Source organism: Triturus cristatus, chromosome 6, assembly GCF_964204655.1.
Source record: "Triturus cristatus chromosome 6, aTriCri1.1, whole genome shotgun sequence".
Lineage (NCBI taxonomy): Eukaryota > Metazoa > Chordata > Amphibia > Caudata > Salamandridae > Triturus > Triturus cristatus.
This window is the reverse complement of record NC_140589.1, coordinates 663088812-663108179: the sequence shown is the minus strand read 5'-3', so window position 1 is coordinate 663108179 and position 19368 is coordinate 663088812.

Genomic DNA, 19368 nt, shown 5'->3' with positions numbered 1-19368 from the left:
TCTTCTTAAAAAAGTGTTTCCAACGAACGAGACAGCTGCAGAGATAATGTTCACATTCATTCAAGAAGGAAAACCAATTATGTGCCTAATGCCTACACTAGCAGAGTGTGCCTCTTTCAACAAAGAATTGCGTCAATTGGAGAAAGAAGACATTTCGGAACTGACGGCAATACCCAAAACGGAACGCCTGGAGCGTCAAAATATTTCAAAATGAAAGATTGCAAATAAAATTGGATTCATTTGAAAAATCAGTTCCAAAAACTACAGAATTGTAGTCATGTTTAAGTGTTTGCAAGAACTGTAGAGTAATTTTCCCCAGAAATGTAACTGTTGAGGAAGGATTAGATGATTGAGCTATGAGTAAAATTATTGATTTCATTAGCTTTCCTTACAGGAGTGAGCTAAAAGTACCTAGCAATTTAATTTGATCAGATTGATAGCTTAAAGCAGATTGAAAGGATCATTGTACATTTTTTGATTGTGAAAGACTTGTATGTGCAACGGAAACTGTTTCCAGTTCTCTAGCATATGCTGTAAGTTTTCATAAATCTCAAGGTTTAAGTATAGATTCAGTCTTGGTTAATTTTGGGAGTACAGTCTCTAAGGAAGGAATGTCAAATGTAGCCTTATCAAAAGTTAGAACATTGTTTGGTTTGTATTTGGTTGCATTTGATGACAGCAAAATAAGTGGGAACCAAGTTTTGTTAAAGTGTACAGCCAATTAAGAAGTGTTTATGCTCCTCATTTAGGACAGTATCCCATTTATGAAAAATGCATCATCTGTCCAAAGCGAAAGCTTTGAAAGAAGTGTAGTGATGTAGTTGGAAAGAAAGAAATAATAGCAAAGGAAAAAGTTGTTAAGAAAATAAATGACAGTGAGGGAGATATTCTTGGTTACCAGTTATCAAACCCCTCTGATGTCAATTGCTATAGAAATGTTGTTCTAAATGTACTCTTTCAAATACCTCATATTGTATATGCAATTGAACAGAAACTACAGATGAGACTGTGTTGTGCACTGAGTGCTTTGTTGCAACAGTTACGTACTGATAGGACTTCAACATATTGTGCTTCACACATTCAAGACCTTCTAGATATATGTAGTAGATCTGTACAGTTTACTCCAAACACTCAACATGATGCACAGGATTTTATAATGGTGATCTCTGGAGTAATATAAAAAGAAAAACATATAGTGATAAGTTATTTGGACTTACTCATGGAAAAATGAGTGTGAAGACTGCTCATTGACATCAAGTACAGAAATAGATTTGGATCGATTTCTTTATTTAACACTACCACATTTAAAAAATATGTCTTTTGACAGATGTTCAAACAAGATACGCAAAACAATGCCTGTCCAAATTGTCGATCAGATCTTATATCAACATTATGTCTATGAAGAAGTGGGAAATATCCTATTTTAATGCTGCAACAATGCAGAGCAGTTGGGAGTAAAATGGACACAGATTGCAAATTTCAAAGCAGGACAAATATCTGTGTGGAAGAACATATACTACTATGGCTGTCATACTTAAGGAAGAAGTTACTGTTACATCTGGTCACTACACTGTCTATGTTAAAAGTAAAAGTGGAGTGACCAACTGTAACATTGGCAACTTCAAATTTAAGCAAAGACTGCATTGTAAGCTACTAAATTCTTATCTTTTAATTTTGGAACCAAAGTTCTAAGGAAGATTAGTGTTGTGAAAGACATATACTGTAATTGTTCTAGAGCTATAATCAGTATTTATGACCTCATTTGGCCTACCAGGGGTGATGTGTTTGTAAGGCTTACAATATGCTGGTTCGCCTTATATATCTATTTGTAGTTCTGATAATGACGGTGTCATTTTCAGCATAATTTTTGTGAAATTAGTAGTGTAACCATAGGTAAAACAAATGCTTACAAACATTTGTAGTGAGTGCAATGCACACTGTTCATTAATTGCAGTAACATAGTGTGCAGTTTTTAGTTTTTTTCTGCAATCTTTATGATTGTTTTTCCCCACGGAGAACCTGAGAACAGTAAAACATGGAAAATTAAATACTTGATGTTATTATGTAACACAGCATTACAGCATAATAAATAATTAGCAACATGTTGTTATGATGTTATGCATTATTAAAATTGCAACTATATTGTGTAATTTTATAAATTGTAATACTAACTCATATTGGTATTTTTTTTTCATACAGATGTATGACATCATCTATTGTATTTTACTAATTACTTTTTAAGCACTGTTTCATAAGATTACATTCTCAGGGTACACACCCAGGTACACACTAATACAGCTACTAACACAACCAGGTACACACCGATACAGGCATTGACACACCCAGATACACAAAATACAGCCACTGACACATCCAGCCACACTCTGATACAGAGTGTGAAACATCCAGGCACACATTGTTAGAGACTGCCACACCAAGGCACACACTGATACAGCTACTGACACACCCAGTACACTCCGACACACAGACTGGCACATTCTTGCCCACACCGATAACGCCACTGACACAACCAGGCACATTTCGAAACAGTCACTTACACACCCAGCCAAAAACGATACAGCCTCTCAAACACGCGTACACACAAAGATACAGACACTGACACACCCAGCCACTCACTGATACAGAGTCTAACAAACCCAGACACACATTGTTAGATATTGACACAGCCAGGCACACACTGATACAGCTAATTACACACCCATCCACCCTCCGAAACAGAAACTGACCATTCATGCACACAAAGATACTGCCATTGACACACCCAGACACATATCGATAGAGCCACTTAGATATTCAGCTAAACACAATACAGCCTCGCAAACACCCATACACATACTGATACAGCCACAGACACACCCAGCCACACACTAATACAGACAGTAACACACCCAGGCACACATCTCTGGACACTGACACACCCAGACTACCAATAATTTAACCACTGCCACACACGGGCACACACCAATATAGCCACTGACACACCCAGGCACACACTGATACAGTGTCTGACACACCCAAAAACACATTGTTAGACACTGACACACCCAGGCACACACAGATATAGCAACTGACACACCCAGCAACACTCCGATACAGAAACAGACAAACCTAGGCAAAAACTCATACAGCCAATGACACACCCGGTCACATATCAATACAGCCAGTTAGACATGTAACCAAACACTAATACAGCCTCTCAAACACCCACACACATACTGATACAGCCACTGACACACCAATGGAAGAAGATGGCCTGGTATATGCTGTCCACTAATTAAATTGGGCACCTTGCACCAGTCCAAACAACCCTTATGGTGATTTAAGAGCTCAAAGATAACCTTAGAAAGCTATCCAAGTGGTAGCTGTGGAGAGCAGCCTTTAGGTTTAGTCTTGAAGGATTGTTAACCAGCTTGTTTTACCAGAATGCAACCTTATAGTATTGGTTAAATGAAAAGAGAACCACTCAGTAGTTATAAAAATATGTATTTAATAATAGAACACTCTCTAGATCGACACAGTATCCCCTACACGAGGATACTCACAAAGCACACAATAGTGTAGCACAGAAACAACAGTAAATAGCACTAATACACAGTGGGCTCCAGGGGGAGACCAGAAAAGACCATATACTAAAATAGTGGTATAAGAACCACGACTCGAGTCAAGACAGTATCTAGAGTACATAGAATCGCTGGGACCCCAAGGAACCACCCAAGGTAAGTAAGTAGGGACCCCACGGAGGATGGGTGCAGTGTGGGAACCCGACTGCGTGCTCAGTACAATTCTATGGGGAAGTCGCGGTTGAGGTTTTAAAGTTTAAGGACCCTTCCCAATGGACTTCGAAGAAACCCCATGGAAGTTAGGAGGTTGGAGAGCCACCCCATCCGTGGATACCGTAGTACCAGAGTTACCTATCCCAGGGAAGCCGGGTGCATGGGTCTGAAGTGGCGTCGGAAACCTCCGTTGAGCTCTATGGAGGACTTCGAACAAGAGCCACTGCTGGGAAGGAGAAAAGTGTCCGATGGAATCCAAAGGTGGATTCTTGGTGAGGAGTACCTGAAAGCAGAGGGGACAGGGTCTGGGTCACTAAGGAGTGACCAGGGCCCTGTAGACGAATGCCCACTGATGTCGGGTACTTCAGGTGCATTGAGGGTGTTCTTGACTCTGCAGCCACAGGGACCAGGAGATGTTGAGGAAGACCAGGAGCTGGAAATGAGCTGTCCCACAAAGGATGTTGACTGCTGAGGGGTCGGTGCCCGGCAGGAGTACCAACAAGCCTTGGCAACGGCAACCCGTTCAGAAGGTCAAGGAAGGTTACGGTTCAGACCAGCAAGGTCCAGAAGACTCACCAAACAAAGGGGAGTCAGGGCCAGCCTGGAGAAACCAGGGGAGCCTAAGAAAAGCAGTATTGACAATAGGGTGGGCCCACAGGCCAGAGACACAGGAGTCGTGAGGGGACCTCAAGCAATAGCCCACGAAGCACTTGATGCGTGGAGGCCAGAGTTCGTTGTAGGAAATGGTGCCAGAGGTTGGGGTTACACAGAGCCCAATGCACTTGTTTGGGAAATGTCAACAAGCATGTGCACTTGCAAATGAATGCGGTACAGAGGTACGGGTATTGCAGCCCCCACGAGGGACTCAGACCTCAAACTCGGCGAGAGGGCAGCTCGGACTTCAAGGGACGTAGAAACTCACCTACTGTGTTGGTGAAGCCTTTGGAGTCTGTAGGAGCTCAGGAGCGGCAGACCAGTCAATCGAGATGTGATGCCTGTGGTAGAAGGGAAGTGACTCCTTCACTCCAAGGGAGATGTCTTCGGTTGTCCTTGATGCTCCACAGGTCCTGGTGAACAGGCACAGACAATGCTTTGGACGGAGTGGGAGACGAAGTCGGCCCCAAGCAAAGTCCTGCGAAGTCCAGAGTGTCCAGACGGTCAAAGTTTAGTGGTTTCTGGTTCAGAATCTTGTCCATGTCGAATCTAGGGTCCTATAGCCAGGGCCAGGTAAGCCCTTTTGAACCCACAGGAGAGGGTTGGACAGATTCAGTGTACCCTCCCAGGGGAGGGTCTGGACAGTGGGGAGGTTAGTCCCATGTCCTTTGTCCAGTTTTGTGCCAGAGCAGGAGCCAACAGCTCCCAGGACTGGTTTGAACTGGACTATGCACAGGGACATCAAATGTGCCCCTCATGCAGACTTTCAGTCGCTGGCAAGCACACCCACCCAGCCCTAATACACTAAATCCTGTCTGGGAGGTGGTCAAACCTCCCGGTGACAGAATGCCTATTGTTCCACCTTCCTCTGCTCGAGCTTGACTCAGCAGCAGGAGGGCAGAAATGTGTCTCTGGTCAGCAGCAACCATTTTGTACTGCCCTGGACTAGAAGGCTGGTACCGGGAACACCAGGGATCCAATGAAGCTCGCTTCTGAGGGAAGGAATCATACCACCCTCACAGGTTACTTGTGTGAGGGTATGATTCTACAATGTTTGACACCAAACATGATAGGGTTACTTTCAGCCGTTTTAGAGTTGATCATCACGAGGTTGCATAATGCCACTCTATATGTCGTAAATGGCTGCAGCACTAACAACCCGGGAGAATGGGCTCTGTAGGCTGCAGGGGTGTCCTGCTCATGCAGTGGCGCCCTCTCACATAAAACCAAGCACCCTGCCTTTAGGATTGTTAAGGCCTGCTATAGGGATGACACGATTTAAGTGTAGTGAACCTTAGATATAGTAAACCTATATCTTAAGTAAGTGGTGCATGCACCATCGTACACAGGCTGCAGTGGCAGGCCTGTAGTTCCATTTTGCATGGCCTCTCATAGATGGCATAATACATGCTTCAGCCAATGGGAGGCCTCTGGGGTACCTAAGCCCTGGGTACATGGGTACCATATACTACAGACTGACAAGGGTACCCCAGCATCCAATCTGGAGTGTACCTAAGTACATAACATAACAGTTAAGGGAGAAAGCAGATAGACTCAGGTCATGATTAGCAGGATCCCAGTCAGACTAGTCAAAAACATTATTGCATGAAGCAAAAAGGGGGGTAACCTTAAGAAGCAGACCCTACTTTCCTACACCCAGGCACACTCAAATACAGACACTAACACACCCAGGCACATATTGTTACAGATACTGACACACCCAGGCACACACTGATATAGCCACTGGTACACCCTGGCATACATTTATACAGCCACCAAGACACCCAGACACACACTCATACACTCAATAACACACCCACTCACACATCGCTAGAGCCCTTTACACACCCAGGCACACATTGATACAGCTACAGACGCACCCAGCCCCATTCCAATATAGAGACTGATACATTCATTGACACATCCAGTCTCACACTGATGCAGTCACTAACACACTAAAAACACAGACTTAGCTCTTTGTTTGACCACATGGTGTTCCTAAAAATACCTTTTTTTTGTAGAGGGTATTTTTAACAGTTTTTTCCCTTATGTACCCCATTGCAACAAAATGAAAAAGTGACCTAGAAGTGACCTACACAAACTACTATTTGGAGGACATGATAATTGGACAATAGGAAAAAATAATAATCTCTTTTAAGTTTTTTTAACAACAATAATGATTGTCTTTCATTCCCTTTGGGCTTTATATATAGCACAGTCCTACTAAAAGTAGCAAAGAGCTCAAAATATAAACATGACTGCATATGTAAAGATTAAGAATTACTACATGAACAACTAAAAGACACATTTATTCCACTACATCCTACTTCACTTTACAGTAATCCACTCTGCACTCAACAGTGTACGCAATTCTACTCTACGCCCCTGCACTGTATGACATTCTCCTCCCCTCCATTTAACTCCACTCTGTAAAAGTCTTCCACACTTTATGGAACTCTACAACATTTTATGCCACTCTATCTCCATTGTAGAACTCTCTATTCCACTATTTGATACTTTTCTATACGACATAGCAATCCATGTTAATGGTTTACTACCTACATTACGCCACTCCATTCCACTCCACTTCATGCCAATCTACTGTATGACACATCAATACACTCTATTGTACTTTACTCCACACTATGTTACGCCACTCTACTTGACTCTACTCCACTGTACGAGAGTTTACCTCACTCGACGATACAACAATCCACTCTTCGCAGCTCCACTGCTTGACAGACTACTGTATTCTATCCAACTCCACTCGACTACACTGTACACCACTCTCTGAAACTTTACTCCTGTCTATACCCCTACTCTCCACTGTATAACATGGTAAAATACTGTATACCACTGTACAACAATGAACCCACGTTACTCTATAACACAGTAATCCACTCTACTCCACTACTCCACTGTACGAAACTCCACTCTATGACATTTTATTCCATTGTACTCTATAGCTCTGTTTGCAAATCCACTCGACCACACTCTGCAACACAGTACAGTACTATACACCTCTCCACTCTACAAACCTCAACCAGACTGTATGCTGTTATATTCCCAAGTTAGGCCCATGTAGTGAAGCAGCTTATTTCTTACATTGTCCTGACAAATAACATTTCCAGCTGTGACCTTTTGCACACATTTGCATGAACGGCAATGTTGGATTTGTTTCTGTGAAATTAAACTTGTTTTTACATTTAGCTTCGTACAACATTATCACAGCACCCTGAACATCATATACAAGGTCTTGTTTCACACTACGTACATATGTCAACACTATCTTCATCCATGGGGCAACAGGGTTATCTACATATCCATAACATCTCTAATCTATGCGTACATCGCATGGCTGCTTTCTATTATAAAAGATGAGCATCCCAATAGATTAGCAGTGGGTACTGACAAATCACCACGCAGCGGTCTGACAACTTGTGAGGGCTATCCAATTGGTGACCAAGGCGGTGTCCTTCACTCTATCCCATCAGGTAATGTGGTTGGATCGCCCCACCTACACATACTCTAGGTACACTTAGAGTAGGGTTCGCATAGTAGAAGCACGCTAGATGACTGTCTTGTTCATATGCCTGCAAACATACATTGTTTAGAGCCACGGTAGAACTATATCTACTATTTATGCCTCTGGTGCTTGCTATCACACTTATCTGCTTCTGTCTTCTAATCTTTGCAGAACACATATTTTATGCAAGAATAACGTTGGTTCAATAATTATTATTGAAAATGACCCTCTGTGTATTCTCTGTATATTTCTCTGAGAATAAGTGAGCACGAGTGACTGAGCGAAAGTTCTGTACTGTTTCCACGAACCCTGAGGGTTCAGGGTTGTCATGTTCAGTGGTTGCCAGAAGCAATTTGTTCCCTGGTAGGTTAGGGGTGCTTACGGAGGCACTGTGAGCTAGCTGGTCTATAGGCAAACTTATCCTGCGAGGGTGTCCGGAATCAGTCTTGACACCAAGGCCTTAGTTTGTGTTGTCCAAACAATGTGCAGATCCTATTGATTGGTAGGAATTACATGACATGGTGCCCAATGTTGGTTAGGCTCAAATCTGAGTAGTTCAGTCAAGCTTTCTCAGAGACCCCATCTCACATTTTAACCAGAGACTTTTGTAGTGGGTAGGGAAACAAATCCCCCTCAGCTGAGTAGTTATACCCTATGCATTGGCTGTAGGTTAATCAATTTTGGAGGATTAAAAGGTTCCCACACTGTGCAAACCATATCTCTATAACAGTTTGGCTAAATACTACTACTTTAACGATGACCAAACAACTATCTGATGACATTGAAGAACAGATAGTTGGACTAAATATTTCAGAAAATTGCATACATGCCGACACCATGAAATTGTTACAATATGGCCTCTTGGCAATGGGTGGAGATGTTACCTTTATGGATGAGGCACACGAAGCATTCAGGACAGAGGTATACTATTCTTGGGTTAAATTCCCACCTGCAGATGCACACACAAGGTTATTTCATGAATACATTGAAGATGAACCACCTGATGAGTATTCCCCATAGGGGAAGTAGAAGTCCCATTAACTTACCAAGAGCACATTAATTGGTTTAAAAGCGCAAAACCCCTTATAACAGAACATGTGAGACTCGGTCCGCTCAGCAGAGAAGGAGCGACTTGGCCGGTCATAGTATCATACACGCTGAATCCAGACGCTGCAGACTTAACACTTGCAGGAATGAGCAAACTTTACAGAGATTTAGTAAAAATGTATAGAAATCTAACACAATACATAATGAAAACATTGACAGTCCAACCTGTGGGGATTGCTCAGGCTGCACAACCACTCATGGCTACTACAGGTATTAGCCCACAAACACTGAATGCTATTATGGGAAAGGTGCACACCAGACGGGAGCAAATTCTGTTCTGGATAGCACAAAAAAACAGCACAACTTGAAGTATTTTTTATCATATGGACTCACAGGAAAAACACAGAATACTGACAATTTGCTTGCCGATGGGGATAGCACTTCAGATTGAAGATTGTGCCACTTGGGGTACAATCTTCACTGCCGTAGACACCAGAACACTTGGTACCCCTTCAATAGCAGTCATACCAGTTGTACTGAAAGATTCAGAATGAGTACTGGGCAGATACTGCCTTAGATCTGGGAATGAAACTGACGGGCAAATATGCCCAGGTATGAACAACAATGCTGAGTAAAATAAAAGGTGAGGCAGCAGCAGTGGGTGTACGCCAACACCTAAGGGAATTTACTCCCACACAGCAGGAGCGCAAATTGCCTAAGATTATCGAAGATACATATGCCTCTCTAGGCAGAGATAATCTGGGAGCCAAACCTGGGAAACCAATAGTTAAGAATAGTTCTGAAAAAGATAACTCTAAGCAGGTACCCGATTCTTCAAAGTAGAAATGGGATAACAAACAAATAAATCGAACAGAGCAAAACACAGTCATGGGGTGGGTCTCCTCAACAGGAACACACCGAATGAAAATACAATCTGAGAAACCGTGACAATGTTAGGAAGCCTGACAGATATCAGGATGCTGATACACGTTCATCTCGTTCATTTCAAGAGACATCTGAATAGCGTTTGGAGAGTGATGGAAGGTCGGACTACAGATCAGAAGACTGAGTCAAGCCAAAAAGGGAGACACATCACACTTCAGACTACATCATTAAACAGGAAGACAAACAAAAGACTCCAAAACCTCAATCAATAAGAAGAAGGTAGCCGGATTAAAATTAGAAATGCCCAGGCTACTGAGCACTCTGCTTCTGAATGGGGACTGAACAGTGACGATGCTGGAAAGTGCAGCAGAAGTCACAATAGCTCACCAGAACCTGATGGATTATCTGGGGGTAGTAGCACTGAGTGAACATATCACAGTGGAAACACCTGATACAAGGGTAAGTGTCCCACATTGTTTATACGAAATAACGCTCCAAATGGAGGGAGACATACCCAGGAAAGTAAAGGGTCTCGTTTGGGATAACCTGACCTATGATTACGTTATTCTTTTGGTCGAAAAGGATTGGCCACCTGAGTTCATAATGGATTATCAATGGGAGAAGAAGTTATTTTACCTGCTTTCTCCGACCTCATACCAGTATCAGTTAAAAATTCATACACGCAGATGTGGGTATTAGCATTAACTCCTGCACTGTACCGCAATCATGGGTGGGATGATGAGTCACCTCATCATGAAATCCCATTAAAATCAATTCCTCAACCCCAGAGACAATACTCGATTAAACATGGTACAAAGAAACAAGTCAGGGAGATCCTAGATTAACTTGAATACCAGGATATGATAGAAAATTGACCTCACATATGAATAATCCCTTGTTTCCTGTAATGAAACCCGATAATTCAAATCGTTTAGCCTTAGATTGTAGACATTTATATGCATCCACATGCACATTTGCCGTACAGAAAGCAAGCAGTGCCGCAATAATCAATAACATCTCACTGAAAAAATACAAAACACCACTAGACATCTCAAATGGATTTTGCTGCTGAAATAGAGCACCTGGGAGCGGATATCTGACAGCATTTTTGGTGCTAGGCTCTCACCGCCGATTTTGTCGATTACCAAAGGGGTACAAGAACAATCCTGGGTGACAGTTACCTCAAACTTTTGATGAGGCGGCAATTGCCTATGTAGATGACATTTATCTCATGGGCGATTAATTAATGGAAAACTTGGATAGGGTGCACCACATAATTCTTGAATTCCCCCACTTGGGATACAAACTTAATTTAAAAATATTGAAAATTGCCCACCTCAGTGTCCCATTCTTAGGGGAATGAATTGTCAATTGAAGGCAAAAGCCTGGCAGCACAATTTTTAGAAACATTTTCATGCTCCAACCTCCAACGACTCTAAAAATACTACAATCCATTTTAGGAATTTTTAATTTTGGCAGGACATACATTTTGGATCATGCAGAAAGGGTGAAACCTTTCTTCGATTTAATTAGACCTGATTTTTCAGTGCACCATTGGACACAGGAACACACTGAGATCCTACGTTCAGTACAAGCTAACATGATAGCTTCTAAACATTTACACACATGTGTCAACACAACTAACCTAATGATCTGCATAGTCGCTGGACCAACCAGGTACACCTACATCACTTTCAATGAAGGCGATACAAAACCTATTGCATCCAAATCACATTTGTATGCAGATGCTAAAAATGCGTTTTGCACGAACTGAAAAAATACTCGCAGCAGTACAGACTGCTGAAGTAAGAGAGAGAGAGCACTAGCGCAGGGGAAACACATAATTGACATGACCCCGCTACCAATCCTAGAGGCCATTACAAAGGCAAGCATACCGAATGCTAAAGCATTGCATACACAATGGATTTAATGGGCTAACTCTCTTACTTCCACAGATGTAGATTACAGATTTGAGTCTACATTACAAACACAAGCATTCCTGCGGTACAAACAAGAATATCCTCTGCCAAATAAAATAATGCCTCCGATCGATATGCATGTATCATTTATACCGATGGATCTGCCCAACCGGCTGTGGGTACAAAACAATATTATTCCGCAGCATGCACAATTGAAAGAGGGCACATGCAGGATGGGACGTTTCTTCCTGGAAAAACATACACTCATTCTCTAGGAGACTGTACATTGCAACTGGCGGAACTAAAAGCCTTGATACTGGCACTACAAAATATGGATCATGAATTCCCCACACTCATAGTGTGTGATTCATTTTAATGTGTCCAGTCCTATAATGGAAATTTACATCATTGGGGCTAGAATGGATTTAGGGAATACAAAGGTTGCACAGTAAAGTACAAGATGCTCTGGGAACAAGAGGCGAAGCTGAACGTTGGAGGTCGGTCTTCTACTCCATGCTTCGTATATCGGGCACCAGGAAAACCCCACATGGCCTCAAACTCACAGCCTCGCCCTCGCCCTTTTTCATTGCAAATGCTTCCATCACCCTCTACAATAATGATATTATGCTAATTAAAGCCTCCAATGAGAACTTAGCTAGGATGGACAATATCTTCTCTACTCTGAAAAAAAGCGGAGATCTCCAAGGACAATCTTCCTGGCCTAATCCAGCCTACTACACACAATTTCACTCTCACACCCACCACTGCACCTGGGAGGCCCTCAACCCCTCATAAACCTCCTCACCCCCTATGTGATATTGGATCCTCTCAGTCCCCTGAAGTAGTGTTGCCAGACCCCTCATGCACCACTCGACCATCGACTCAGATGACTAATGGCTCAATATCAATGTATACTTCCATGATCACTAAGCGGTCACACCTCAATCCTAGTGACGGGTTATCCCCTCACGCCCCACCGCCCTTTCTCTCTCCTGGTGATCTCCTATGCACGATACCAACAAACACGCCACTATCTCAACCACAGTCTAGGCCCTTGCCCACCACGGATTCTATCCAATCCATTGCGTACCACCACCCTTCACCCACCTCCTATCCTTTACATCTAGCTCACCCCACCATCCCTCTATCCTCTCGCCACATGAACTGGTACTACACAAGACATCATTGAATCACTGGCTCCCCCTGACCTCTCCTTTGACCCACCAGATCTCCATAGAGATACCACATCTCCGGCGGAACTATCCACACAATCACTATCCCTTAGCAAACACTCAGACTTGGCTGCACAACTTGAAGAGATCTCTCTCCACCTGCGCCTACTCATGGATGAATTTCATGAACTGAAAGCCCTCTCTATCGATCATCTTCAATGGCTCAGATTGCTATGTTCACTAGGGAACCTACCCTTGAGCCTCACAAGCGCAGTCCCTGTCTCAGACATGCATCCCTCTCACCTTACCTCGAAAACTTAACCCCTCCCTAATGCCCCCTCCAGGCTTAGAAGAATAAAGACCGATCTGTCAAACAGTATTATTGATGTTCTTCTCCTCTCTTATGCCCTCCCACTAAACGCTGACAAGACCCCTCTGGACACATGCAAGGCCCCTATGGGCTTAATCCAAACCCTCCATGCCAACCAGAACAGGGAATCGTCCCACAACCTCAGAGTTATGAACAATGACAACCTCAATTGAGTGAATATCATGCAGACTCCGACCGCCCACACACCTCTCCAATTGAAATAAGTACTACTCAATTGCAGATCAGCGAGTAAACATGCAGCCGATATCTTTGACCTCATTCAAAACAATGAGCTTGATATCATCATCCTCACAGAAACCTAGCTAAAAGGCTCGTCCACCCCTATCCTTGACCTTCTCGTCCCACCTTGCCATGACATAATTCAATTAGGCAGATCTATAAAACAGGGTGGAGGATTAGCCTGCATACACCGAAATACACTCTCAGTCTCATATTCTGATCCCTCTGCTCTGACCTCCAGTGAGTACCTCTGCATCAACATCTCTAGCAATCACAGCCCAGTATGCAAATTACATACATTCTACCACCCCTCTGGGGACAATCTTTCCTTCAATGAAAAATTAATGGAAATCATCTCCTCCAATGATGACACCCTAGTTTCCCAAATATTCCTGGGAGATTTCAACCTTCACTGGTCTAACCCAAATGATCAATCTGGAAACTGTCTAAAACCCTTCCTATTGGAGCACAAGCTGACACGATATTGCAAGAGTCCAACCCATAACAAGGGTTAAACTCTGGACCTCATCATCTCCAAAGGAAAAAACCATCTAAATAGATGCCATTGTCCCTTGTGATTGGTCTGACCATTACAGCATCTTCTTCCTAATTAACAAGGAGTTTTCACCGAAGAGGGTTCAGCCCAAGAAAATGAAGCATTGGAAAAGGAACCTTAGGAATATTAACTCCATGGAACTAGAACCCACTGTAGAAAGGCCTTGACTCCCCAATCGGACATGTCTGATGTTCATGTCCTCACGGAATTCTATAATACCACCATCGCAGGCATCCTGGACAAAATAGCCCCTCTACACATAAAAGTGCCTCCCTCAAAATCTCCAAACCGTGGTTCAATGACAACCTAAACTGTGAACGCCGCAACCTAAGGTTAGCTGAAAGAACCTAGAGCTACATTACCCTCCACTGAACATCTAATTCACCTTAGATCAGTCAGGAACACTTCTAACAAAAAAATCAGATCTGCAAAGACTGACTTCTTCAGAACCCAACTCAATCAAGCCAAAAACTGCCCCAAGAAACTGTTTGAAATTGTTAAACAACAATCAGGCAAGACACCCAACAGCTCTGACCTTGGCGACAGCCAACCCATCATGCGATGAGTTTGTGGCCTTCTTCACTGAGAAAACAAAAAGCATGAGTATCGACCTAGAAGCAAAGAGAGCTATTACCCCGAGGTCCCTACGTCCTCGACACCGTCATGGACAAGTGAGATGTAACTATCTCACTGACAGAAAAAAGAACGCAGGAATGCTGGACCTATCCTCCCCCCTCCCACTGTGAGTACATAAGGAGTACCGGTCCCAGCATTCCTCCTGTTCTTTTTTCTGTCATCCTGACAGTGTGTGGACGCGGCAGGAGCGGGAGCGCTCCTGCCTTGTTTCTGGACTTACGTGGTGGCTGCTGGTTCATGCCTTGTGCCGGCGGCCCTTCGTTGATGGCCTCTCCCTCCCTGCCGGGCTTGGGGGGAGTGGCGCGGGCTTCTTTGGATCCTTAGCCGCGTGGCGGTGTAATACCGCGTTGGCTCTATCATGGCCCGATGGCCGCCCCTCCTGGCCTGCTGGGCTTGCTAGGGGGCGCGGCCGGTGTGCTGCTCGTTGATTGGTTGCAGCTCCTTCCCCTTCTGGGTTTCCTCCTGCCTGACTTCCGGTTTTTGGAGGTGGGGACGGAAGTCAGGCACCTCGAGGTTCCTGGCTGTGGGAGGCTCGTTTAAAACGAGCCGATGGGGTGAGTACCGCATAGCGGTTGTTTGCTATTGAGTTTTGGATGTGTTTGGTGTATTACTCTGCGATGGTGAAGCGTTCTAGGAAATGTCATCACCGGGAGAGGTCTTCATCTTCCTCTTCCTCTACTGCTTCCAGGTCTCCTTCCCCTGCCAGGTCCAGGCGCCGTGATGCTGGTGGTGATGCGCATATTAAACGCTTGATCAGGGAGACTTTGACCGAGATGGGTGATGTTGGGTCCCGTCGCAAGTGCCCTGCTCCTGTTTCTTCGGACTCTAGTGGCGATGAGTCTGCGTTGTTGGAGGACGGAGAATTGAAGGGCAAATATGTGGACAAAGACGCAATGCCCAGTATTCTGAAGCATGTTAAGGAGAACATGAGGTTCCCTGACGAGGACAAACCTAGTACCTCTAGGGGCCCTTTGTTGAGGCAATTTCAGAGTGCTGCCACAGTCGATGTTCCTGTTCATCCCTTCATTAAAGATGTTTTGAAGTGCGAGTGGTCTGATCCTGATCGCATTTTGATTCCGCGATTCATGGCTCGGCTTTATCCTCTGCAGGATATGGCTTCTGATCTGCCGGATTCTATTCCTATTGACTCCTTTGTGGCTAGTTTGGTGGGGCGCACTTCCCTTGCTGAGGATGCTGTGCTGAAAGATCCTGTTGACAAGAAAGCGGATGTTGCACTCCGAAAGGTGTATTCTGGTTCCCACTTGGCCTTGCGGGCTGGCATCTATGGGACTTATGTTTCGCAGTCCCTGCTGTCGGACCTGAAGTCACTCTATCAATCAAGGGACAATGCCACGGACTGTTCGGGTTTGCTTGAGCAGATCGAGCGTCAGGTGGAGCTTCTGTCTGATGTCTCCTTTGACGTTGTGCGTGCTTCTGCTCTGTCCGGAGGGGCTTGTGTGGCTGCACGTTGCATTCTTGTCCTTAAGGACTGGAAAACTGACTCTGCACAAAAGGCATGCGTGTTGAGGTTGCCTTTTCAGGGTACTATGACCAACCAACAACCCTGGTTCCCGGGTTGTTGGTTGGAGGGCGGCTGCGCTTCTTCCTGGATGCCTGGGTTCAGTCTTGTTCCGACGTCTGGGTGTTGGAGATCATTCGCCAGGGTTATACTCTGGAGTTTTCGGTTCCTCCTCCAGACTCCGGAGTTCGGCCGACTCCCTGGCCTTCGAGTTGTGTGAAGCGGTCTCTTCTTTCTCAAGGGATTCTGGACCTTCTTCGGAAGGGTGCCATTCAGGAGGTTCCTCCGTCAGAGAGAGGGGTGGGCTTTTATTCCCTTATCTTTCTGGTTCCCAAAAAAACAGGGGGGTTTCCGCTTGGTTTTAGATCTGCGGGTTATGGACAAGTGGGTGACCAGGATTCCTTTTCGCATGGAGACGTTGCAAAGGGTGATTCCTTTGGTGCTGCTGGGTCACTTCATGTGTACCCTGGACCTTCAGGATGCGTATTACCATGTCCCGATCCATCCTCGGTCCCGCAGGTTTCTGCGGTTTTGTGTTCTGGGGCGTCATTACCAATTCGTGGTGTTGCCATTCGGTCTCCGGTCGGCGCCGAGGGTGTTTATGAAGGTGGTGGCGCCTTTGGTCGCGTGGCTTCATCTCCAAGGGGTGATGGTGTACCCTTACTTGGACGACTGGTTGATCCATGCTCCATCTCGGGTCCTGTTGCTGGAGGCCAGGGAGGTGGTGTGCTCGGCATTGCGGGCCCATGGTTTCCTGATCAACTTGCCCAAGTGTCAGCTGACGCCGTCTCAGGACATGGTTTTCATTGGGGCCCGCTTCCGTTCGGATCTGAACCGAGTGTTCCTCCCCGAGCCTCGGGTTGTAATGTTGGTGTCTCTTGCCCGACGTTTCAGGGTCGGGGTTGCCTTCCGGTGTGCCTTTGGTTGCGTCTTATGGGTCTGATGGCGGCGACTGTTTTTACGGTGGCCTGGGCGTGTTTTCATCTGCGCCCCCTTTGGGTGTACCTCCTGTCTCTCTGGGATCCCCTGTCCCACGATTTGGATGTTCTGGTTCCTGTGTCTCTGGTGGTCCTCCCGGTTCTTCTATGGTGGTCTGTGAGGGGTCATCTGTCGCCTGGGTCTTCCCCTGCAGTCTTCTCCTTCTCTGGTCTTGACGACGGATGCCAGCGCCTTGGGTTGGGGTGCGACCTTGGGGTCTCGCTCCCTTCAGGGTCGTTGGTCCCTCCTGGTGACGGTGATGGTGGCTTATCTGAATTATCAAGGGGGGATTCGTTCGGCCTCTTTGAATGCGGTGGTGATCCCCCTGTTTTGTTGGGCGGAGGGCCATCTGCTGTCTCTGACGGCGTTTCATCTTCGGGGAGTGGACAACTGTGTGGTGGATGTCCTGAGTCGTTGCTTTCCGGATTCTCTGGAGTTGTCTCTCACCCCGGTTGCGTTTCGGCTTGTGTGCGGGAGGTTTGGGCGTCCCTTTCTGGACCTCTTTGCCTCCCGGCACAATGCTCAGCTCCCTCGCTTCTGCTCCCGGTTTCTGCAGGAGGGTTGCTGGGGGGTAGACGCGCTGTCGCTTCCTTGGCCGTCACGTCTCCTCTATGCCTTTCCCCCTCTGGCTCTGGTTCCCAGATTTCTGGCCCGTCTGTGTCAGGAAGATCGGGAGGTGGTGGTGGTCCTGCCGTTTTGGACTCGGAGGACCTGGTTTCCGACGGTGCGTCTTTTAGCGGTTCAGGGTCCCTGGTTTCTTCCCCTGTCTCCGTCTCCCCTGCGGTCTTCCCCGTCCCTGTCTCTTCTCCGGTTGAGGTTGTCGGTGTGGAAGTTGAGAGGCAGGGTTGGAGACGGCGCGGTTTCCCGGAGCATTTAGCGGTGGCTCTTCAGCGTTCCCGGCGGCCTTCTACCCTCAAGGCTTATGATCGGCATTGGGGTAATTTTGGTCATTGGTGTTCGGCGTTGGGCGTCTTCCCTTTGTTCTGTTCCTTGCAGGTTGTCCTTCAATTTTTGTGGGAGGGTTTCGAGAAGGGTTTGGCTGTGTCTACTCTTCGTGCCCAGTGGGCCGCTGTTCGGGCATTTCGTTCCCCGTGGGGGAATCTTTCGAATATTGAGGACTTGGTCTCTCGTCTCCTCCGCAGTTGTACTATTTCTCGGCCTGTGCCTCGTCCTTCTTTTCCCCTGTGGGATTTGCCTTTGGTCCTTCGGGTTTTGATCAATCCTCCTTTTGAGCCTTTGGATGAGGTGGATTTGAAATTTCTCACTCTCAAGGTGGTGTTTCTGGTGGCTGTCACATCTGCTCGTTGTCTTGGGGAGTTGGGGGCCTTGATGGCGCGTGCTCCTTTTCTGTCCTTCACGGAGGGTGGGGTGGTGCTCCGCCTTGATTCTTCTTTTGTGCCAAAGGTTTCTTCGCAATTTCACAGGTGCCAGGAGTTGGTGTTGCCTGCCCTGGGGTCTGTTTTGAATTCTCCTGGTGGTCCACAGTGGTCCTTGTTGGATGTTTGCCGGGCTTTGTGCATTTATCTTGCCCGCACGGCGGTGTTTCGCAAGTCGGACTCCCTTTTTGCCTCCTTTGGGGCGGCTTGGCTTGGGGGTAAGGCTTCTTCTGTGTCGATCGGCCGTTGGCTGAAGCAAGTCATTTCCTTGGCCTACTCTCTGTCTGGGTCTCCTCCTCCTTTGGGGGTTCAGGGTCGTTCTTCGAGAGGGGTGGCTGCATCTTGGGCGGAGGTTCGGGGTGTTCCTCTCTCTGAGATTTGTAGAGCTGCCACGTGGGCCTCTTCTAATACTTTCATCAGGCATTATCGGCTCCTCAATCTGTTGGGGGATGATGGAGGTTTGGCATTGGGGGTGTTGAGCTCTGTTCGCTCCTGATGTTTTTTTCTTAATTGTTTCCAATAAATCTCTGGGTTTGTTTGCTGTACTGGTGGTTTGTTGTGTTTTCTGGTATGAATGCCGGGGTTTGCTTTGGTATTTCTCACTTGTCCATGACGGTGTCGAGGACGTAGGGACCTGGGGGTAATGTCCTATTACTTATTGGTAATCTTCATTACTCCGGGTCCCGTAGTCCTCGA